We start from the raw sequence: 25777 nt of genomic DNA, 5'->3' as shown, positions 1-25777 counted from the left end.
TCGAAGCAATGGAGTGGCATATCGAGCAACTCCATCTACCATAACTCTAGTCGTCTTTGACTCAAGTAACGCAATGGCCTCTTGATCTTGCTTGGATCGAGTAATGAGTTTCTCACTGCGATACGGAAGTACATCTAATTGCCATAATCTCTCCACTTGCTTATACAGGTCGGTAGGGGAAAAGGAAGTAGAAGTGAAGAGACACTGTTGTTCTGAGAGGCAATGCTTAATTTCTTGAGTGGGACCCTGCAATGTCCAACCCAGTCGGTCCTAATGGCAGCAGGTCCATTTGGAGGGCCTAGACGAACTGGTTCAACCGGTGTTATGAGGTGTGGATAGTCAGAACCAATGAGGAGGAGTGGCTGTACGGAATCAATCTGTTGCAGCGGTAATCCCTGAAGATGCTGATACTTGTTCTGTAACTCACTGATTGGATGTGTATGTTCAGCCAGTCCGAGTGGTTCAGCGGTAAAGGCCTTGTGAATCTTGAAGGAAATCTCAGGTTGGAAGGCAGGTGACACAGTAAAAGCCACAGTAGCCCCTTGTAGATTGTGGCGGTCTTGACGTACTGTACGTAAAACTAATTCTTCAGGCTGACCCATCAACTTAAGCTGTTGAACTGCCGAGTGAAGGAGTATTGTACGTTCGGACCCATCATCTAGTATGGCGTAAGTTTCCAAGCAATGATCTCCATTTCTCAAGAGCACCTTACAAAGCTTTAACAAAACTTGGCGACTGCCAGTGGGTCGATCTAGATACAAAGTCTCTGTGGTAGTGCTCACTAGGCAGCTCTCAGAGATTCCAGGATCAGGAGAGTCATTTGTCTTTGTGGTGGGCCGATTATTAACCTCATGGAGGACAAACAAGTGCCTGCTGTTACAGATCTTGCAAAGAGTTCTGAGATTATATCTTGCCGCTTGGTGCCCTCGTCCACAACGCCAACAGCGATGGTTTGTTTGAATCCATTCCACTTTCTTATCTTTGTTCAACTGACTGAAATGAGAACAGCCATTCAAGTAGTGATCATGTCCATCACAATATGGACAGAAGATGTTTCTCTCTCTGGACTTAGACTCAGTATCTTTCACTGGCATGGATCTTGAGACAGTGCATTTCTCTGTACCAAGGAATATACTTGTTGGGTTGGTTGGACGTTTGAAATCCTTACTTTGTCCCTTTCTGCTCATGGCTACTGGCTTACTCTTGGAAAGAGAGAACCTGGAATTATCTTCTTGGACCTGCAGCTCGAACTCTAGCCAGTCTGAGAAATCCAGTAATGTAGGGATAGATACTTGATGTGGATAGATAAACCTTCTGAAGCTTGTCTGCAGATCATGTGGAAGCTTACACAATAACCTTGAAACATGGGATCCGCATTCCAATTCAACATAACCCTTCTTGCCCAGCTGCTGAAGCATACTGACTAATGAGCGAACTCTTAATGCAAACATCCTAAAAGCTTTCACATCTCCACTGATGATGTTCGAGGCATCCATAAGTTCTGCGATTCTCTGAAGGGCCAGCTGGTGAGGTTGTCCATACTGCTGATTAAGTGCTTCCATAGTATCTGAGAAGGGATACAAGGAGTTGCTGTAAGAATCTGCTATAAGCAGAGCTTCTTCCAATTTTAGGTGGTCGACGAGTATCTGAAACTTGAATCTCTCAGTGGCATCAGCCGGTAGAATATTCTCCAACGCGATTCGTAACCGAGAAAACTCTCTTGGGTCTGGCTTCACAAAGTTTGGGATGGTGGGAGCTGGTCCACGGTAAGTGCTCTCTTGGCTGGGAGGGATACGTTGCTCTGTGTGACGATTGACACCTCTGCTGTCATCGGTTCTGCTGTAGTGTGAGGGTCTCTGGGGGGAAGACTGTTGAGGTGAGATAGGACTGGAATAGGTCTGCTGTGAAGTCATCTCAAGCCTCTTAAGCCTCTGATCTAGGTCGGAAAGGAAGTCATGTCTACCCTGATCATCTGCACCACCACTCACAATTTTAAGCAGTTTCAATCAAGGTAAGGGTACAGGTTTAGCTTCTTTATCCCTTTGTGTGGAATGAAGACGATGCTGAGGGGGATGAAGACGAGGCTGAGGAATTGGTAAGGACATACCTGCTAGATTATGACTGGGCTGTTTGCTTGCCACTAGCTGTTTCATCTGTGCTTCAAGAGCCTCATTCCTTTTTTCTAACCGTCTCATCTGCGCATTTGCAAAATACCGCAGTTCCTCATTCTCCTTTCTAAGCTGCTGAAACTCTGCTAAGACCACTGATGACAACTCAGAATGTGGAGTGGAGAATTTATGCTGCTGTACCTCTTCCCTGATAGGGCTCCATTCAGGTGGCTGCCAATGCTGAGGACTTTGTCTGTGTTCATGGTAGGTGGCAGCTATGTTGAGTGAGGCTGCTCCTGGTGGCTCAGAATCGTCACTCAGTTCAGGAGAAGAAGTGTCTGCTCTGTACTGTGACTGTAGCCTTGGGTGGTATCCGGTGACATCAAAGTCTGATAAATAACTAGGTTAACGCACTGATCGCTGGGGTCTGACAGTGGGCTCAGGGGATTCAGGTCTGGTGTCAGGATCACTTTGATACATCTTACTTGTGACAGCTCCTCATCCGGCTCGAAGGACCACTTGTAATGAAGACTATCTTATGTTCTGGTGGAAAATGAGCAGTCACAAGACGTCCGGTCAGAGACGTATATTTCTTTAATGGGTGGTAATTTTGCAGCCACATTTAAACAGTAGTGGTTCTAAAAGGAAATATAAATAACAATATTTAAATTATAACATATTCAAGATAACATTGGGCATATGGTTATACAGAGAAGAACATAAGCATTGTAGTACTATGATATCCATCATTGTATCATCTAGAGTGCTCAAGTTTGGCTGATAGTACTCACTAAATACTACTATTAGTGATATTATGCATGCAATAACTCAATGTTTCACAGATAAACAAATATAATAACGTCACATAAGGACCGAGTCGATTAACACCGATAAAATAGTGTCACGTTCTCTGAAACGTGATCTCAATCGAGGCGATCGTACAGAGATGATATAATGCTCATATATCCTTTGTCTATCATCAATAATCCTATATACATATTCAACGTTACTTAGAAACTGAGATTATATGCTCACAGCTAGATATTGAACTCTCTTTTACATGTATTTACCTCAGATAATCTCAACGATGCAATGGACTATGAATGCATCCTAACATCAAAAGATATTAAATTACAGATTCAAAATCACCATAATACTACTTGAAATACAACTCGTAAAAGGTAATAACATAACTGAACAAAGATTACTCACTGGTATATGAACGCACTCTGTCAAATCGATCAAACCAGGCGGCATAACTCCATCAAACTTTCTCTGTGTATGCTCTATAGACCACGCCCCAATAACTAGACTGTTTCGTTAATGCACGTCTTCTATGCCTTAAAGCAATATTTATTTAGCCACAAGGGGGCATTAGTGTATCTTTTATAAATAGAATACAGATTGGAGAGCCTTTTTTACACTCCATGTGATTCCGGACTCGATTAGTTGTTTGGCAAGACTGTGATTCTTCTTTAATTTCTATGGCAGCTCATTTGCCAATTTTGCAAACATCACAAACAATCCATGTGATAGATATTTATGGGACATAAATGTGTTTGACAATGTTGTGCATAAATGTGTGTCTGTTTTGTATGCAATGGCTCATGCATTTTAAAGAATGTTTAGAAGCTATGAAGAATATGACAATATGAAGAATATGTTTGATCAGCAAGCCATGTGCATTATTGTTATTGTGCAAAATGTAGACATTTGTACTGTTTTTCTTCCCTTTTTATTTACTTATTTATTCATATTATGTAACTGGTTGGGCTGCGATAAAACCAAATACACTCGGCAGGACACTTGTGTGAACTTGAGGGGGACTGACTTCATCATACATCTATTAAAAATCACCTTGGGACCGGTTAGTAAAAAGTCAAGAGCAAAAATTGCTCTTAAAAATGGAAGATGCTTTTAAGAAAAGCTCTAGCATCATTGCTTTGAAGATGTCACTTGGTTTAGGATTTATTTTTCAAATGCAGTAACATTTAAATATTCATTATATAACACAACGTGATGTGTTTACATTGAATGTACTTGATAGATCACCTTAAGAGGTTGTGTAAGCATACAGGTAGGACGTAAATCCCAGAAGCAAATTCCTTGTAAGAGCAAGAAATGCAATCGGCCTATTGAAATTATCTTATATTAGTGAATCGGTTTCCCTCCTACTCTGTTCCAGTAAGTAGGGCAGCATTTGGATGGGTGGAGACGTAATGACTTGATGTATTAAGTTAGCGATGTCACTTGTATCCAACATCTGCTGTCTAAATGAACGACCATCTCGATTCTCCTCCGCTGGACCACCAGCTGCTGTGTGACAGCGTGCGAGGGAAACGACCGTGACAGACGGGTGAGTGACAGATGCACGGGGGACTGGAATGCACTTTACTACTCCAGACTTCCTGAGTGACAGGACGTCAGCCTATGCCAAAGAAATGTCTTTTGTGAAAGTGTACGATCTCAATGTTTGGTTTGGTTGAATGCCAGCCCGCCCATTTAGATCAATGTCCCTGTGTGAATTTAAACCTATAAAGCAGTTTTGAGCGGGTCGCGGAGTGTGTAGTCAAATAAACAACAGCATAAAAGCGTAATTCTAAATGGATTGCTGATGCAAGACTTTTATTTTGAAAGACGTGAGTGAACGCTGTTGACTTTCCTGTCAGAAGGAGTTTAAGTAAAGCATGTCTGAGAAAAAAAAGCGTCGTCCTGATTCAGTATCTGTTGTCAGATGAGATGTTGTCAGGCTATATGTCAGTGTCAGTATTATAAAGGCCTGTTCACACCTAGACGAAGATCCCGCGCGCTTATCGCAGACGGTTAATACCTTGTGACTAAACAAAGGGTGCCAATGTGAGTGTGCACACCAGTGCGCAAAACGGCAGACATAAAAGCGTCATAAAAATAAAAAAAACGCCTCTGGTTATTATTTGGGGTGCCTTTTCACGTGCCTAGAGTTGCTGAAGTTACAGTAAAACACGAAAGCTCAAGCACAAAATTTGCAGAGCACACATTGATACCTAAGAAGAAGAAGACGACGAAGAGGAAGTAAGTAGATGAAGACGAAGATGCAACGAGGCAAGATGAATGTAAATTTGCTGAACACAAAAAACTTTTTGACAAACGCCAAAGCAACTACAAAAATCTCGATAAGAGGGAGTTGTAATGGTGAGGAATTGCAGATCAAGTAGGATTCTATGGCGAGTTTCCATTGAATCCTATTTGATCTGCAATCAAATCAAAAGCACCATCTACTGTCAGGGAGTGAATTTGCACGTTCACTCTGCACATCGCCAGTGAAAATCGCTTGGGTTTAAACACAAAGACGCATTAAAAAAGGCTGGCGATAAGCGCACGCGATAATTGTCCCGGTGTGCTCGAGGCTTAAAGGGATAGTTCTCCCAGAAATGAAAATAAGCCCATAATTTACTCACCCTCAAGTCATCCTAGGTGTATATAACATTCTTCTTTCAGACGAATAAAATCAGAGTTATAATACAAAAGTCCTGGCTAATCCAAGCATTAGAATTGGATTTATAGTTGCTCTCTTTTTGAAGTCCATAAAAAGTTTATCTGTCCGTCAAATAACGTGCTCCACACGGCTCCGGGGGGTTAATAAAGGCCTTCTGAAGCGAATCAATGCGTTTGTGTAAGAAAAATATCCATATTTAAAACCTTATAAAGTAAACTTTCGGCCGACCGCCTTCTCTGTTCAATTTATGGAAAAATTGTTGAAAGTTCCTCTGCCGATCGAAAGACTAACGCGGCCAGGTGGGCTCGTCATGACGTCAAGTATGCATCTTTCAACATTCACCACTTTTCCACGGAAGGCGGTCAGCCGAAAGTTTACTTGATAAAGTTGTAAATATGAACATTTTTCTTACACAAACGCGTCGATTCGCTTCAGAAGGCCTTTATTAACCCCCCGGAGCCGTGTGGAGCACGTTATTTGACGGACAGATAAACTTTTTATGGAATTCAAAAACAGAGCAACTATAAATCCAATTCTAATGCTTGGATTAGCCTGGACTTTTGTAATATAACTCTTATTTTATTCGTCTGAAAGTAGAATGTCATTTACACCTAGGATGACTTGAGGGTGAGTAAATTGTGGGCTACTTTTCATTTTTGGGTGAACTATTAAATCTTGACTCTCACATTGCTTAGATAGATCTTGACCAAAAATGTATTCACCTCTTGATATATATAAATGCATCAAATGTTGGTTGAGATCTTGTTTTGGCACTGTAAGAGTCCAGCACTCTGTAAAGTCTCCTCCAGCACATCCCAAAGACTTTCAGTGAATTTAAGGTCTGGACTCATAAGGCGCCTCATAAGGGGTCATAAGGTGTCATAAGGTGCCGATTCATGTGTGAAAATGATTCTTCATGCGCTCTCCCAACCAGTCTGAGCCTGATACATCTTGACATTGTCATCCTGAAATATGGCCATAATGTCTTCCTACATGGTTGTTTAAAGGAAAACTCCAAGAGTTTTTGAATCCATTCATCCGATCTCCGGGTCTGGCGGTAGCACTTTTAGCATAGTTCAGCATAGATCATTGAATCTGATTAGACCGTTAGCATCTCGCTCAAAAATATTACCAAATAGTTTCGATATTTTTCCTATTTAAAACTTGACTCTTCTGTAGTTACGTCATGTACTAAGACCGGCGGAAAATTAAAAGTTGTGATTTTCTAGGCCGATATGGCTGGAAATATAATCTCATTCCTGTGTAAAGGCCCTTTCACACCGGACGCGTAACGAAAAAGCGAAGCGGAAAAAGCGAATATTTCGTGTGTGAATAGTTCGCGTCAAAACCATTCACACCAGCCGCGACGCGAGTTTGCGACGTTTCAGAACTCCAACATTCCAAAACATTCGCGCCGACAGCTGAGAAACACGGACACGTAATCATTCAGTGGAGACGAGCTTTTAATTTTCTTTAAAAGACAGAGAAGAAGGTTTTGGGTGCACCCAGTCTTAAAGAACAGAGAGTCTGAAGGGGAGTATGCTAATCTTGTACAGGAGCTAAAACTTTATCATGGCCGGTTCCGCACTTACTTTCAAATGTCCGTGGGACAATTGAGGAGCTCCTCCAGACAGAGACGGTAGCAGCGCATCTGACGAGACACACACACACACGCACACGCACACACACACTCTAAAGGAACGGCTCGATCCGGAGCTGCTGTGTTCACTTTCACATTCACTTTCTATAGTCGCGGAAGTAATTACATTTTTTTTTTAAATCAATGTATTGATTATAATATCTGTAGCCTATAGTGGGCAAACACATCTGCATCGGTACAGCTGTAAACACAACTACAGCTGTAATCTCGTGAGAAATGCGACACCTGGCAAAAGTTAATGTTGATTGAATGGCTAGTGACATCAACTGGACATTTCGTGACCTTTGTTTCCTTGTATGTGATTGGTTTAAGCCTTTTCTGTCGCTGCGAGTGTTAAAAAAATCGACATTGAAACGGAAAAAATAAACATAGTTTTTTCGCCGCAGCACATTCGCGTTCGGTGTGAAAGCACTCATAACACAAACAGCTGATAAAAAAATAAAACCATCGCGCGCGTCAAAATCGCGTCCAGTGTGAAAGGACCTTAATAATCAAGGAACTTTACTGCCGTACCATGGGTGCAGTAGGGCAATGATATTACAGAGCGCCTGAAAATAGACTAACTTCCGTCAACATAACTGACGTGACAACCTGCTTGCACAGGTAGCGTGCTGGGGACTATTTTCAGGCACTGCGTGATATCATGGCGTAATATTATTAAGCAGGAATGAGAGTATAGTTCCTAGCCATATCGGCCTAGAAAATCGCAACTTTTCATTTTCCGTCGGCCTTAGTACACAATGTAACTACAGAAGAGTCAAGTTTTAAATTGGAAAAATATTGAAACTCTTTGGTCATTTTTTGAGCATGATGCTAACGGTCTAATCAGATTCAATGATCTATGCTAAGCTATGCTAAAAGTGCTACCGCCGGTCCCAGAGATCGGCTGAATGGATTGGAAAACGGTAAAACTCAACTATTTAACTCTAGGGGAGTTGGAAAATGAGCCTATTTTCAAAAAAAGTGGAGTGTTCCTTTAAGAAATGAAAAGCTACACACTCCATCAATGAGGGTTAGAAGTAGCCTGACAAGCCAGACCCACATCAAGATGTTGAGTCTAGGAACTCAACATTGGCAGGGCTCAATCCGAGGGGTGGGATAAACGGTTGTCTTTCAAATTCCCTCTGCACACAGTAGGATAGCGCTACAACCAACCAGAGCAACGAAGAAGGTGAAGTGGAGCTAGTTGATATATTAAACTTTCGCCGTATCCTGTCGGCAAAACTCCAAACACATCTTCCTTTCTTAAGAATGACTTCAGTGCCGTTCTTTGTTCTTTTCTCAAAGAAAAGCTTAAAGGTAGGGTAGGTAGGATTTGGTTAAAAAACTTTTTTTCCAAATTTGTTTAAACTTTCTTTATATATCAATACATAATTAAAATGTAAGTACTCTGAAAAAAGAAAGTATGAAAATTGAGTGTCTGTAGACCTCTCACGACTGTTTTAAAGACAGCTCATTATTTCCATTCACTCCACCTTCTCCCTTCTGGGCTCTTTCCAAAGCCACGCCCCCAAAACACATGAACGTGCTACGCCGACCGCTCAGCTGACGCATTATTTACCTGAGGCGAGCGGAGAAGAAGGAGCGGAGTGCATGTAGTGACATCATGTCAGAATCACATGTAATAAAAAATTTAACTTTATCATTATGAATATAAACAAATAAGATGTATTTTAGTACTCACTCTCAAGCTAGAATAATGATACTGGTAAAGTTCAAAATACACACACAACACAGTGTCTACGACACACACAGATACACGATAAAAACATTGGTATAGTATATAAAAACAAACCAAGGGCCGAAATAAACGTGCAGGTAAAGTTCCCGGGGAACATGGTATAAGAGTTTAGACTAGGGTAGTAGCTAAAGCTAACTTCGTTCTAAAAAAAGTTCCTGGATGCGGTGTACTAGCTTTTACACATGCATTTTGTTATCTAAAGTTACATTTTGTGAAATTCAACACGACAGCGATCAACTTGAGCTAAGCATATTGAGCATTTATCATCTCTACTAATGGTTCGCTAAGTGTATAACATTGTAACTTTATGCTAAGTAATGTTAGGTTAGCTATTAGGCAGCTACGTGTGCTAGTGAGACATGCTTCATGAAAACATAAACCAAAAAAATGTATAATCAAAATGAAAGATTACCTGTCCAGCAGAAATACAGCCTCTTGAACTCAAACGGGTGCGCCAGGGTTGCCAGGTTTGCACAACAAAATCCGCCCAATTGCTACTCAAAACTAGCCCAAAACAAGCCCAATCGTGTTTCTCCGGTAAAAATCGCGTTTGGGGGGTAAAATATGTGTCTTTTTGGCAGGGCTGCCTGCTAAAATTCGCAAATCCCGGGGCAAAACATCACATAATTGGGGTCGCTTCAACCCGCGGACATGAAAAACAGCCCGCGGCAACAGTGTTTGAAGTAGCCCGACTTGGCAACAGTGGGGTGCGCGCATGTGGGCAGATCCTGTAGCAAAAGCGGTGGTAGCCATGGTAGCGAGAGTGACAGGCGCCCAAGCCAATCACTTGATTCGGCCCGAACGAAAATAATGAGCTGTGTTTATTGCACCCTAGCTGCAAATTAGATTTGCTGCCGCTAGGGTGCGTCTAGATTTCTAGACTAGGTTAGAAGAACTGTTGCCAAACATATAACATGTTAGAAACATAATAATCCCTGAAATAATGATACAATCATAGACTCTTAAGCATTTACATCCAAACAGTGACTTTTTTTCAATATCAAATATGTTATTCAACAGAAAACACATGCAAACTTGTATTTATTAGATTTTGTCCAACGCTTCAATAAACTGTTACATTCTACATTTTAGACTATTATTTCATATGTCAGACTTTACAGGGTTAATAGTTGTTACTGTAGTCATACTCTTGGATTTGAGGTAAAATATCTGTTGAAACATGAGAGAAATGGAGATGCTTTTATGGTTGACCACGAGAGGTTTTCATTCGTAAATATCAGTGACCTTGTGTTTTGCTCCAACGACCTTTCACTCAGTATTAGGCATGAGCTGGAAAAGTACAGACATAGAAAACCCCTTTTTGCAGGAAAGGTTGCCGGCGGTTACCTGGGGACATGTTTTTCTTTGAAGAAGAAGATCTGAGAATGAGCAGAGCTTGAAATCAGTTTCATAAGTAAGATTGCGCTCTATTTGTCATCGTGTTTTATCGCTCGGAAAACAAATGTATCTTCATGCACAGCTGGCATCCAACACTCCCGAGTTGCTCTGAGAAACCGTAAAGAGCAAGTGTAAATATGCTTTTCATTGCAAAATTGCAGTGCACATGCAAGTTTATGCATATTGGGTTTGAATCACAAGGTTTATTGGAGTTGATAACCAGGAGGTAGCTGACAAATACATTACTGTTCACTAAGGCCCCTATTTATTTGGGATCTCAAATAAAGGGTACTCGTATGCTTTTGCAAACTATCATATGTGCGCATTCTATTTTTTTAGAATAATTTAGTCTTGCCGCTCAATGACATTTTATATGAAATAATAATATTTAAGTTCTACAGTATGTATAAGCTTATTTGCATTATTTACATTTGAATATACATGTAATTTGTAGACCATATCAGATTGGATTCATGTCACCAATTCAGACAAAGTCTATGTTTTGTTGCACTTGAACCACGAATACATACACACACACAAATTGACTGGATTCGAGGATTTTTGTGCTTGAAATTTTAAAAAGTAACAAATCTTTCCCTCACGGGTCAATTTTACCCCCTTATGAATAAATGGAATATGAGGAATGCTTCAGTACACATAGAAAAACCAAAAAATGCTCAAAATTCTAACTAAAACTGCTAAAACATTACCATAAAATATATTTTATAATGTTTACATGTGTATCTGAATGCATACTGAAGAGATAAACTCAAGAACTAACTGACTTTAGGACCCAGCGGAACAGCTCATTTGCTCCATATAGAGCTATAAGACTAGCCTGGCGTGGCCATACTCAATTCTAGTCAGAATATGAGTCTGGTACCGCTCCATTGAGCTTTGATTATGGGGCGTGTTTCAACTGAGCCAGGAAAGACCTCAATTGGATAGACCCACAACCAATCAGAGCAACGGAGCGACGCGTAACGTTAGTTGTCAAATGTCAACAGAACTCAACTGCACTGTAACCAAGTCCGTGTTTTTCTCCATGTCCGCGGGTTGAAGTGACCCCAATTATGTGATTATATAAACCCAGGAATGCGAATTTTAGCAGGCAACCTTGCCAAAATAACATATTTTGCCAACCAAACGCCATTTTTTTCCGGAGAACACCCCGGAAAGTTATTGTTTTGGGCTATAGTTTTGAGTAGCAATTGTGCGCGACATTGCAAAAACACTTGGAAACCCTGTCTGCACGCCCGCTGGATTAAGTAACGTTACAAGAAAAATATGAGTGTAAACGATCTTTGCCAGTAATAAAATAATTTAAGGATACACAGAGTACTTACCAACACGATCATCGTTTCTGAGAGAAATAGTGAAGGTGAATGCATATACGAACAAGTTCTCCGTTTAGGATAAGAGAAAATTCAACCCAAGAGCCTTCGATGACGTGGATGATTACGTTACTGTTGATCATCTGTCCATCATCGTCTAAAGCCCGCCCTGACAATTTCACTGGTCCGAACAGTTTCTGTTCGGGCATAATTACTCCTCTATGGAGCGAGTCCAGACCGAATTGCCCGAGCAAAAAAAATTGTGGGCGGGGCTAAATTCGGCTGGCATCCAGGCTACTATAAGACCATCTAGTGGCAAGAGTCATGAAATTTCATGTTATATTATCTTTTTTACCACAAGAGGTCAGCAAAAACGATATTTTGAGCGGAATTAAACAGTTTATGCATGAAATTGTAAGTCAATTTGGATTTAAGTTGAAAGAATATGCTTAAATTATTATTTATTTATTATATACTGATACTTATATATTCTGGGCGTATATGCTTGCCTGTATACAGTATGCATCATCAAAAATTTGTTTTAGTACATCAAGACACTTTAAGTGTTTATATAGTGTGTTGTATATAGATCACAAGTGGCCAAAAATTTGGTTCGCATATTTAAGTTTTTCTTCCTTTGAGATGGAAAATTGACAGGTTGAGGTTCAATAAATGTTTTGCCTGCTAGGTGTCCACGCTTGTCATGTGACTGAAAACTATGAATAGGAAACATTTTTAAAATGCATTATTACAGAATGTTTTCCATTGGCGCTAATGTTTTAACTTGCAGCAAGCGAATGGTATATTTATTATAAAACATTTAAAAAGCTATGTTTGCTCAGCCAGAGTTTTGTCGAGAGCGCACTCACTCACACAAAACGTGCAATGTACGCAGGAGATTCATTCATCATACAGTGGTTGACTGTTTTTGTTCTATTTCAGCAGCAAATAAACACAGCAGAACCACAGCCCATCTGATATGACTGGCATAACGCTGGCTTTGCGTTCGAGATTCGCAAATTTAAGGACCGTCTCTAAAGTTACATACAAGATTCGTATACACGTTTCTAACTTCTATAGCATCTGAAGAGAATGACTTAGTCACAGAACCAGCTGTAAAGTGTTCATCTAGGTGTCAGGTATTTTTGATATTTAATCAAATAAAATATGAATGAAAATATGGATATGCATTTTTTCACTAGGATACTGTTTGGGCTCAAACACACAATATGCTAGATTTAAATGTGTCATAGCTGATAGAACACTGATGAGAATTTTGCTTGAGATTATATTTACAGAGATAATATTAGATATTATATTTACACCAAATTATTATTATTTATGCGTTATGCGTTGCTATTGATGATGGCCATTTATAATGAAGAAAATCCCACCGAATAGAATCTAGCTTAAAAAAAGTGCACAGAGCTGCTTGATTTATGTGTTGTTTGTTGATTTTCAAAAATAAAACTTGTTGAAATGTTTTAAGTATGCATCTGTTCGTTTTGAACACTTTCATCTCATTTGAAGAAAACCGCGATAATATTGATAACCGTGATAATTTGGGTCAATATAATCGTAATGTGAAATTTCCATACCGTTTCATCCCTAGACAGACGGGATCTCGCTCTCGCTCTGGTTGACGTGCACATGCTCTCTTCCAGGAGAAATGCACATACAAGAAATTCTGCCCTTTATGATTTCATAAATAGCCATATACTTGAAAAAAAAAAACTTTCCGAAACTCCAAGTATAGGTCTCTGCAGGATGGTAATAGGACTTATCAGATCAGTGGGCGTGGCCATAAACAGAGAGTCGTAGTCGTTACCTGATTTGCCCACGTCACAATGTGGTAGGGGTGGACTCGGGTGAAGGGATCATTTTCATTTCGTGGTTTATAAACACCCATCAGTTTGAAAACACGCACAAATTTAGAAACACCCACTTTTGCTCCACAGAGACCTCATACTCGAAACTTGTGAGAAACCGGAAGGAGTATTTTTGGCACAGAAATACTCCGTCATACATGGCCATGTTTAGCATGAGAATCCAATTCTTTAAAGGGTTAGTAGTTCACCCAAAAATGAAAATTCTGTCATTAATTACTTACCCTCATGTCGTTCGACACCCGTAAGACCTCCGTTCATCTTCGGAACACAAATGAAGATATTTTAGTTAAAATCTGATGGCTCTGAAAGGCCTCCATTGGCACAATGGCACTTTATACTCTCAAGACCCTTAAAAGGTACTAAAGACGTCGTTACAAAGTCCATCTCACTACAGTGGTTCTAAAATAACTTTATGAAACGGCGAGAATAGTTTTTGTGCGCAAAAAAACCCTAAATAACGACTTATATAGTGATGACGATTTCAAAACAATGCATCATGAAGCTTCGAAGCGTTATGAATCAGTAAGCCGAATTATGATTCGGATCGCGTGTCAAACCGCCAAACTGCTGAAATTTGGCGATCCAAACTGCTGATTCGACTCACTGATTCATAACGCTTCGAAGCTTCATGATGCCGTGTTTTGAAGTCGTCATCACTATGTAAGTCATTATTTAGGGTTTTTTTGCGCACAAGTCGTTATTTAGGGTTTTTTGCGCACAAAAACTATTCTCACCGATTCATAAAGTTATTTTAGAACCACTGTAGTGAGATGGACTTTGTAACAACGTCTTTAGTACCTTTTAAGGGTCTTGAGAGTGTACAGTGCATTGTGCCAATGGAGGCCTTTCAGAGCCATCAGATTTCAACTAAAATATCTACATTTGTGTTCCGAAGATGAACGGAGGTCTTACGGGTGTCGAACGACATGAGGGTAAGTAATTACTGACAGAATTTTCATTTTTGGGTGAACTAACCCTTTAAGTGTAAAAAACTGTAAGGCACGAAACAGCATTAGTATTGTTTTTGTGCGTGATAAACATCTTGCATTTTAAATTGAGCAGACAAGCAGTCGAATAGACTTGCACAGCCTTTAAAGTCAACCAAAGTAATGGAATTTCTCCTCCCTTTTAAAATGGATTAGCCTGTTTATTTTGCTATCCTAACTATGCATGATTATCTGATCAGATGCATTTGAATTTCCCACTATGTGAGAATCACTGATTCACTGCAGGGCAGGAGTATTTTCTTTCACCACCCCACACTTTCTCGCATGTTACCACCCCGTAAGAATGTTCTTGACTATACAAATGTTTCACTGTCCTCAAAAGTGTCCTGCTTTTTGCATTTTGATGATATTGACCCAAACACATCCCTGCAGTGGTGACTCTTAAACGTAGCATCTGGCTAACAGAGACATTTGGCAGTAATTGCAGCTTTAACTGGCATGCGGTAATGAAGATCCATGGGCCTGGTTAAAGGTTTATCTGTGCACGTATGGCCCAGCAGATGCTAATGCACAGATTAACGTCAATGGGCAAAGACCTCTGATTTCCACACATGGGCGCTTCTTCATCAGCGTGTTAATATGCTAAAGTTTACCGACTAGCAGCATTATTATGTTTCGCACACATTCTACAAAGGGAGGTGAGAATCCGTTGGCATATATTTCTTCATTACTTTTGACATCAAAGCAACACGCAGACGTTCGGCATCTTTTTTTTCCTCTTTCATTCTCTCTCTATTTCACACAGTCACTTTTCACTTACTTTTCTGAGTATCTAAGCGCTTTTTTCTCACACCCATTCTTATTAGACTAACGCTTCTGCAGCAAATTCGCATAAATGTCTGATTGAAATCCAATTCTTTTTATAAAGACACGCAGGTGAATAGTTGAGACGCCGACTGCTCCTCACCCCTCATTTCCAAACTCGCATCTTTAAGCCTATTTTCATGTCGTGCGTGGCGTTATCTGAGGTTCCACTGCATAAAGAACTTGGGCAAGAATAAACCATTTACTGAATCATGAATATGGAAAATTTCCTCATTCCTTTCAACATTTCCAATTATCGAAAAGTGCTATGTGCATTGTCAAATAAATTCACACCAGTTCTCTCTCTCTCTCACACACACACACACACACACACACTTCTCCGTTTGCCTTTATCTGGCTCAACACAGTGGCTCTGTTCCAAAACTTAGTGAGCTACTTTACTGTGTGCTGCCTACACAGACAGCTGCCTTCTAACCCTGCTGAGAAAGAAAATGTTTAAGCTAGTTGAAATTGTTTAGCATTCCTGCCAGCTGATATTTCAGCTGGAAAAGCTACTGACAAGTGCCTAATACCCATCTAAAACAAACAAATCAGAAGAACCTTGCCAGCAAAGACCAGGAAACCCTCTCCGGCTGGTTTAAGCCTTTGTTTTCAGCCTCCTAAATTTAACCTCAAGTGGATGATTTCAAATCGCCATGCAGGAGTTTAAACTTAGAATATATTTCAACTGAATTGAATATTGTATGTTAAGTTAGTGCTTCCAGCATAAAGTATGCTATTGATTAAAATGATTTTAATTAAATGTTACATGGAAATATTGACCTGTTCTCAGCGCTTGAATGTGTTAGTTGTGACAGGGCAAATGATGCATTAGCTTAGTTGCATGTCTAAAGTATAGCAACACGAAACATATTATTTAACATTTATTACTTTAGCAGAATTTTTGGTAAGACTTTACAATACGGTGGACTAATATGCATTAATTCATGCTTAACTAATGCACAGATAATCATGAGTTAATGTATGACATGCATACATATTGAATGATTACTGCATCAGCAACTAATGAAGATTCTGTGTGATTAATAGGTTAAGTAATATATGAATTGTTATTAGTTAAATGTGTCATAATGTGTTAATTTCCTAATAACATATTATATTAACTAATAATGTAAATTAACGTGTTAATTACCACAACGGGTCGAAGCCATGCATTTCAACTTCCAGTTGTCTGCTTTAATTAATCATTAGCTAACGATTTGCAAAGGTATATTATTATGTAATGACTTTACTTGTTGAGGCGCATGACTACAGATATCATTTCTATGCTGATGACACGCAGATTTACATACAGTGGGGAGAACAAGTATTTGATACACTGCCGATTGTGCAGGTTTGCCCACTTACAAAGCATGTAGAAGTCTGTAATTTTTATCATATGTACTCTTCAACTGTGAGAGACAGAATCTAAAACAAAAATCCAGAAAATAACATTGTACGATTTTTAAGTAATTAATTTGCATTTTATTGCATGACATAAGTATTTGATACATCAGAAAAGCAGAACTTAATATTTGGTACAGAAACCTTTGTTTGCAACAGAGATCATACGTTTCCTGTAGTTCTTGACCAGGTTGTCACACACTGCAGCAGGGATTTTGGCCCACTCCTCCATACAGACCTTCTCCAGATCCTTCAGGTTTCGGGGCTGTCGCTGGGCAATACAGACTTTCAGCTCCTCCAAAGATTTTCTATTGAGTTCAGGTCTGGAGACTGGCTAGGCCACTCCAGGATCTTGAGATGCTTCTTACGGAGCCACTCCTTAGTTGCCCTGGCTGTGTGTTTCGGGTCGTTGTCATGATGGAAGACCCAGCCACGACCCATCTTCAATGCTCTTACTGAGGGAAGGAGGTTGTTGGCCAAGATCTCACAATGCAAGGCCCCATCCATCCTCCACTCAATACGGTGCAATACTTCCCTTTTGCAGAAAAGCATCCCCAAAGAATGATGTTTCCACCTCTATGCTTCACAGTTGGGATGGTGTTCTTGGGGTTGTGCTCGTCCTTCTTCTTCCTCCAAACACGGCGAGTGGAGTTTAGACCAAAAAGCTCTATTTTTGTCTCATCAGACCACATGACCTTCTCCCATTCCTCCTCTGGATCATCCAGATGGTCATTGGCAAACTTCAGACGGCCCTGGTCATGTGCTGGCTTGAGCAGGGGGACCTTGCGTGCGCTGCAGGATTTTAATCCATGACGGCGTAGTGTGTTACTAATGGTTTTCTTTGAGACTGTGGTCCCAGCTCTCTTCAGGTCATTGACCAGGTCCTGCCGTGTAGTTCTGGGCTGATCCCTCACCTTCCTCATGATCATTGATGCCCCACGAGGTGAGATCTTGCATGTTGCCCCAGACCGAGGGAGATTCACCATCATCTTGAACTTCTTCCATTTTCTAATAATTGCACCAACAGTTGTTGCCTTCTCACCAAGCTGCTTGCCTATTGTCCTGTAGCCCATCCCAGCCTTGTGCAGGTCTACAATTTTATCCCTGATGTCCTTACACAGCTCTCTGGTCTTGGCCATTGTGGAGAGGTTGGAGTCTGTTTGATTGAGTGTGTGGACAGGTGTGTTTTATACAGGTAACGAGTTCAAACAGGTGCAGTTAACACAGGTAATGAGTGGAGAACAAGAGGGCTTCTTAAAAAAAAACTAACAGGTCTGTGAGAGCTGGAATTCTTACTGGTTGGTAGGTGATCAAATACTTATGTCATGCAATAAAATGCAAATTAATTATTTAAAAATCATACAATGTTATTTTCTGGATTTTTTTAGATTCCTTCACTCACAGTTGAAAAGTACCTATGATAAAAATGACAGACTTCTACATGCTTTGTAAGTTGGAAAACCTGCAAAATCGGCAGTGTATCAAATACTTGTTCTCCCCACTGTACATTCTAAACCTGGTCAATTCGTAGACATTTCTCATCTTTCCAATTACATCTCTGAGATTAAGTTGTGAATGTCCAACAATTTTCTCAGTCTAAATAGCTCCAAAACTGAAGTTATGCCCATTGGCTCTCCCCATCAACTGCGTAATACTGCGTCTATAGATCTGTCGGTTGAAGGTGTAGCCTTGGAGTTACAAAGTAAATTAAAAAATCACTGAGTCATCTTCGATGCCACTCTGTCATTTGAGCCTTTTATACAGAATACGGTTAAGACCTCCTTTTGTCATCTTAGAAACATTGCACGTATTCGACCTATGCTGTCTTTCTCTGTAGCTGAACGATTGATTAATTATTTTGTTTTCTCACGAATTGACTATTGTAATGCTCTCCTCGTTGGAGTATCTAAATCTTCTGTTAACAGATTACAATATCTACAAAACTCTGCAGCTAGAATTTTAACTGGGGCCAGGCTTGGCGACCATATAACTCCTATTCCGGAGACGTTACATTGGCTTCCTGTCAGGTATCGTGTAGATAAAATTTTAATGCTAACATATAAGGCTTTACATGATTTAACTCCCCAGTATCTGGATGATCTCTTAACTCCTTACACGCAGGCTTGTCATCTGCAATCTTCTGACTGTGGTCTATTAGCTGTTCCTAAAACCCGGCTCCGTTCCAGGGGTGACAGGGCCTTCTCAGCAAATGCTCCAAAACTGTGGAACTCTCTCCCAGCTGACATTAGGGAAGCAAAATCATTTTATTTTAGGCTTGCTTTTACTTGACTTGTTTTTTATATTGCGTCATTTGGGATTATTTTGTCTTTTGTTATACTTATAGTATAATACTCTCTGTTATTGTTGTATTTGATTTTTTGTAAAGCCTTTATGTTAAGCACCTTGAGAAATTAATTTTAAAGGCACTATATAAAATAAATGTATTATTATTATTATTATTAACTAATTGAAAATTAATTAAAAACACATAACCACAATGACATATTACTTAACAATTAGTTAATAGTCATATAACAGTCAATATCCTAGTAATATGCATGCTAATAAGCAACTATTAATAGTTAGAATCATACCCTAAACTAAAGTGTTACCGTTTGTTCATAACTTTGAGAGAACCTTACCAGAACGTTATCTAAAGATCTGAGAACGTTCCCTGTTAGCTGAGATTATACATGGTTTGTTTACAAAGGCATTATGCCTTATAAGATTTTAATGTGATGTTTCCACTGCAGTACGTCAGAAGCTTGTTAATGCGATATGATTATCTCCAAAGAGCTAACACTATTAGGTCCGTGTTAAATACATCACAATTAAGTATTCATTCGCGTTAGACTGCGGCCCTGGACGTTGTAGTGTGTTGTAACTGCTTTCTGCATTAAACATAATGCATTAACTTATCTCACATTCTTCATGTTGAATCCCACTGTGTGCTGTGATATGCAGAATCTGAATTTTTAATGAGTACACTCATTTGACAAGGGCGGCTGGTTTTATGGACATGATATGAGGTTTTTAATCCTTCATAATATCATACTAGATCTTTTGCTGTCAGCCCGTCTCTGAATGTTCTCTCTGTTGAATCGTATTAGAAGGGAGAGAAGCATATCAGGGCAGCTTTACAAGTGTAAAGTAGTTCTCTAGTTTACCATCAAAGCCTGTGTCTTCCCACAGCAAATTCAGGAAAATAGAGCTGGCGCTTGATATGGAAATATTGACCCGTTCCTAGAGCTTGACTATGAGTTGTGACAGGGCAAATGATGCATTGGCTTACAGTTGCATGTCTACAAAGTAGCGACACCGAACCTAATTGCAAAAAATAAGAAAACTATATTTAAAATAATTGGGTGATATAAAGTCGCAATTGCGAGAAATAAAGTCAGAATTGCGAGTTTAGCCTATCCACCTTATTCCTGATGAGCCGACTGCATTTTGAATTATGGTTGGCACTTCCGGTCTGGGGAACTTCCATTCAAAAAGACTGAAATGAGTCATTTCAAATCATAAGGATGTGCAACAAATAAAGCTTATCCGTCAGTTTGACTGAATGAGCTGTCAATTTTCCTTCATGTTTTTTTATTTTCAGACATCATGATTATAACGTAACGCTTGGTAAGTACATTATGAGTATATGTTATATCAAGAATATCTATGGTAAGAGCTCTTTTCAGTCGCTGCATTCTTTTCCTTGTGATTATTTATTTTTCCCCTTTGTATTTCGCTGTAATAGTATGAAAAAGGACAACTTATACTGTACATTTGTGGTCTGTCCTCCCGATTTAATTGACGATATATCCCATTAATAATTCACTGGAATGCACGAAGAATCTCTCGTTTTTCTCCTCAAATCCTCACGTCACTTTCCAGGTTTGTTTTCGCAGGTAAATACAATTTATTATCTGTCAAAATGACGGAAATAGTATCACACAATGCTGAAGTCAGTGAACATATTTGATTAAGGCAACGTATGTTACATATTACAGATATTACTAGTGTTATTTAACCCGTCCGTTATTGATGTGGAAAGAATCACGCTTTTGGGGTTATTCATAGTCTGTTGGAAGTACCTTGTTGATGCTTTTACACTTTTAAATGTCCTTTTAATTAGGGCTGTGCGATATTGAAGAAAAATGCGATATGCAATATCCTTGTTAAATAATGCAATATTCGATATACGATACGATATTGCTTTAAGTGTGTAAAATCTATTTCTTTTCCCAAATGATATCTTTCACTTAAAAAATAACTGACTGTGTTTACATGAATACTCATCAAGACTGTGTGTGTATTTGACAGTATGCGTGTGTAACAAGACACGAAAAAAAGAATGGCTTGTGCGCACGTTTCCGTGTGTGTGTCAGACAGCAGACAGCGCGAGACTGCAAGGAGTTGTATTTCGCAAGTTATTGCATTTAATAACTCTTTTAAACGTCAAACAAGTCACATAAGTAACAGTCGTGTGCCCAGTCTATTCTCTGCTATATGCATCAACCTAAAACATACACTTTTCACAATGTTGAAGTAGCCTATTAAAATTATTCAGATATTGCGTACCCTTGCGATATGCATATTGCGATATTTACATTTGCGATATTTCGATATATTGCGCAGCCCTACTTTTAATTTTCGATGGTTGAAGGGTGAGTAGAATAATGTAATCTCAATGTATCCAGTATAAAAAAAAAACGTATTATTGTGTTCACAGAGCAAGCCTTTCACTGATTCTTTACAGTTTAACGGAAGTTACACCCATAATTCACGCAACGCATCATGGGGCGTAGGAATTAAGTGGATATCTCGCAATTTTGACTTCATAAAACGCAATTGCGACTTTATATCACGCAATTCGGACTTTATAACTCGCAATTCTCATAATTATGAGTTATAAAGTCCAATTCTATGGGGGGAAAAAAAGACTGACTTTTTTCTTAGAATTACGAGTTTATATCTTTATTCTGACTTTATAACACACAATTGCGAGATAAAAAGTCAGAATATTGAGATATAAAGTCTTAATTACCTTTTTTATTTTTTATTCTGTGGCGGAAACAAGCTTCCATACTATCATCCAATAATTTAGGGTCTGTGTTTTTTTTAATGTTTTTGAAAAAAGTCTCTGATGCTCACTAAGGCTACATTTATTTGATCAAAAATACAGTAATATTGTGAAATTCTGTATTCCACTTACGAAGAAAGTGTAACACCTCTCGCAGTTCAAAACGCTTACGCTACATCCTACACCATTCGTCCTGGAAGCCTTAAATTTTACTTTATAACGTGTTAAATATGGATATTTTTCTTACACAAATGCCTCGCTTCACTTCAGAAGGCCTTTATAAACCCCCGGAGCTGTGTAGATTACTTTTATAATGGATGGATGCACTGTTTTGGCAATTCACTGCCATTATAAAGCTTGGATTGGCCAGGACATTTTTTAATACAACTCTGATTGTATTCGTCTGAAAGAAGAATGTCATATACACCTAAGATGGTTTGAGGGTGAGTTTTTGGTTGAACTATCCCATTAATGATGACAATTGGACCCTAATCTGAAGTGTTACCTGTAAGTTATTGCTACTTGTATTTAGGTTTGTATTCCCTTTTTAATGTGTGTAATGTGAAACCAAAAATAACCATGCAATGTTTTGAAAGCATGCTTTTTTCCAGAAACCAACCTATAAAATAGAAGTAAATCACCCACAGCAGTTTAAGTTGAGTTTTCAGAATCAGCACCTGTTTTGGTTCACTTTGAGGCCAGACCGGTGGAATCAACCACGGCTTGACTTTGTATCTGTGACCTGAGAAGCTCACGGAAGCATGATCATTTCACATACCCCTGAACATTCACTCCCAGCGGCTATAGATAGTGGAATCCCAGCATCAAAATGTCAAAGATTGGTGTCTTGATATAGCTTTAACCATTTCCTGCTGGGCTCCAAGAGTCTAGTGTAAGTCATGCTGTGGCATGTTTAAAAGGGCCGCAGATCAGCGAGGAGATAAAAGCGAAACAGGAAAGATCCTCCTAATGTGTTTCTCCGAATGACCCCAAAGACAGATCACTGTACTAATACCTGCCATACGCCAGGGGAAATTAATGGTACGTTTGAAGAGAGCATTGCCATTGTTAACATCAGAGAGCGGGTGTGTGATTGTGTGTTTATGATGGAAAGAAACTTAAGATTGGACCCTGTGCAGGTGAGATACGACCAAAACTGACACACACAATTTTATACGTTTGCTGGAGTCGTGTCTTAAGGGACAGATAAACTTAAGTGCACCAAATGTTTGAATTTGTGAACCACACCAGAGAGCAGTTCTACATAGAGGTAGAGGAAAAGCAGGATAAATGTATCACTCAATAAATTAAATATGGGTAATAATTTAATGCACAATGCGCTCAGTGTTGCCATATCAGATCTATACAAATGCAATTCAATCTTCTACTTCCTCTCAAAATATCTCAAAAATCTGTTTTGGGTGATTTAAGCCTGAAGAGTGAATTTTATTTGGTCAATGGGTCGTTTGAGATGCTATTCTATTTTAAAATGCATGACTATATATAATACGTTCATTAATAGATACAATTGTATTTACAATATTTATTTTAGTGCTGTCAAATCGATTAATCGCGATTGATCACATCCAAAATAAAAGTTTTTTTTTACATAATACAGTATATGTGTGTGTACTGTGTATAATTATTGTGTGTATATATGTAAATACACACTCATTCATGTTTATATTTAAGAAATATTTGCATGTATATACTGTATATATTTTTATAATGTATATTATACTGTATATAAATATAACTAAATACTAAATATATACGTGCATATGTGTGTATTTATATATACATAATAATTATACACAGTACACACACATATATTATGTAAACACATACGTTTATTTTGGATGTGATTAATTGTGATTAATCGATTTGAGAGCACTAATTTATTTATTTGTGTGTGTGTGTGTGTGTGTGTGTGTGTGTGTGTGTGTGTGTGTGTGTGTGTGTGTGTGTGTGTGTGTGTGTGTGTGTGTGTGTGTGTGTGTGTGTGTGTGTGTGTGTGTGTGTGTGTGTGTGTGTGTGTGTGTGTGTGTGTGTGTGTGTGTGTGTGTGTGTGTGGGGGGGGGGGGTGTGTGTGTGTGTGTGTGTGTGTGTGTGTGTGTGTGTGTGGGCATGTTTTCGTGAAATATCAGGACACAAATGTGTATAATGACATGGGTATGACATAGTTATTACAAAAAGAGGGTGAAATATGAGGACGTTCCCCATGTCCTCACTTTTCAAAATGCTTATAAATCACACAGAACAAGTTTTTTTTCACAGAAAGTGAACTGCACAGTCTCCTGTGAGGGTTAGGTTTAGGGGTTGGGGCAGTGTAAGGGGATAGAAAATACGGTTTGTACAGTATAAAAACCATTACGCCTATGGAATGTCCTCACATTTCACAAAAACAAACGTGTGTGTGTGTGTGTGTGTGTGTGTGTGTGTGTGTGTGTGTGTGTGTGTGTGTGTGTGTGTGTGTGTGTGTGTGTGTGTGTGTGTGTGTGTGTGTGTGTGTGTGTGTGTGTGTGTGTGTGTGTGTGTGTGTGTGTGTGTGTGTGTGGGTCACACATTAGATTAGAGTCCTAAATACGACTTTTTCCTCAATAAACTCCTAATTACTGCGTATTAATAGTTAGTAAAGTTTTTGTTAAGTTTAGGTATTTTGTTAAGTTTAGGCTTAGTTATATGCATGAGTAACTGAGAATTGAACCCTGACTACTATACTCATTAATTAATATAATTTAAAATCTCAGAAAATAGTTTTCAGACAATTTCAGCTGGTGTTTTGGTGCACAGTAGTGCCAGAGTTATGTTAAAGGGGTCATGAATTGAGAAATCAACTTTCCCTTGAGCTTTTGATATATAAAAGGTCATGGTATTATAAGAATATCCTGTAAGTTTCAGAGCTGAAAACTTCCTTTCTTGTTTTCTAACATTCCTTTCTTGATGTGTGTTATTCACTCTCTTGCCTTGATATTTGAAGGGCACGTGCGTGTGTGTGTGTGTGTGTGTGTGTGTACGGTTTGCGTTATATTCACCTGTCGGGCGGGCCAAGTAACGTTAATAAAAAAATAACATTCCAATCAATCGCGGGTGGATGAGAGATAAATCATTGTGTTTGTTTGATAAAGATATTTTGCGAGTCCTGTGGGCGATTCATTCCAGTTGCCATTTCCCCACTGGGGAGCTGAAGCTCTTTAATTATGCAAAGCTTATCCAATCCTAGCCGTGGCCTATTACTTATTCATTATGATGTTTTTGAATGTAAAAACAACGCGAACGTCATAAGTTGACCTCAGGCAACAGCATAACATTTTTTTTAAACTTTCAATTTCATTGTGTTTTTGTGTGTTTTTTCAGTGTAGTGTTCTCCTTACTCTTGTTAGTATACTTGGTTATTCATGAGTTAATGATTATGTTCACCTGTCTCCCATTCTGTCCTCAGTGAAACACACTATTGAGTTAGGGTAACTGATTTGGTAACACTTTATTTTACAGTGTCCTTGCTACATATTTTACATGTACTCACTATATAATAAGAGTAAATGTGACCCGTTCTGGCTAAAGGAGTCGTAATGTGCACAGGATCATTTCGAGCTACAGGCAAAACAAGTGAAAAATTTACATTTTGAGGTTTTCACAAAAATGAGTTCATTAAGCCCTCGTCTAGCAATCCCAATGCTCCAAATAGCAATTAAACATCTAAAAGTATCTTTATTTGTATGTTTTCTGAGAGGAGTACCTTTCCCTTGTCCATGAAAACGATCTTACTCACAGTCACTGACAGATCCGACGCGTGCGCACAAAGACGCCTCAGGCAGCGAGCGATCCTGATATACACTCATACAAAAGAATTACAGTATTTCAAAATATCTGTTTTGGCGAG

Source organism: Gobio gobio (genome assembly GCF_949357685.1).
Source record: "Gobio gobio genome assembly, chromosome: 20".
NCBI classification, from domain to species: domain Eukaryota; kingdom Metazoa; phylum Chordata; class Actinopteri; order Cypriniformes; family Gobionidae; genus Gobio; species Gobio gobio.
Note: the sequence above shows the minus strand (reverse complement) of the source record.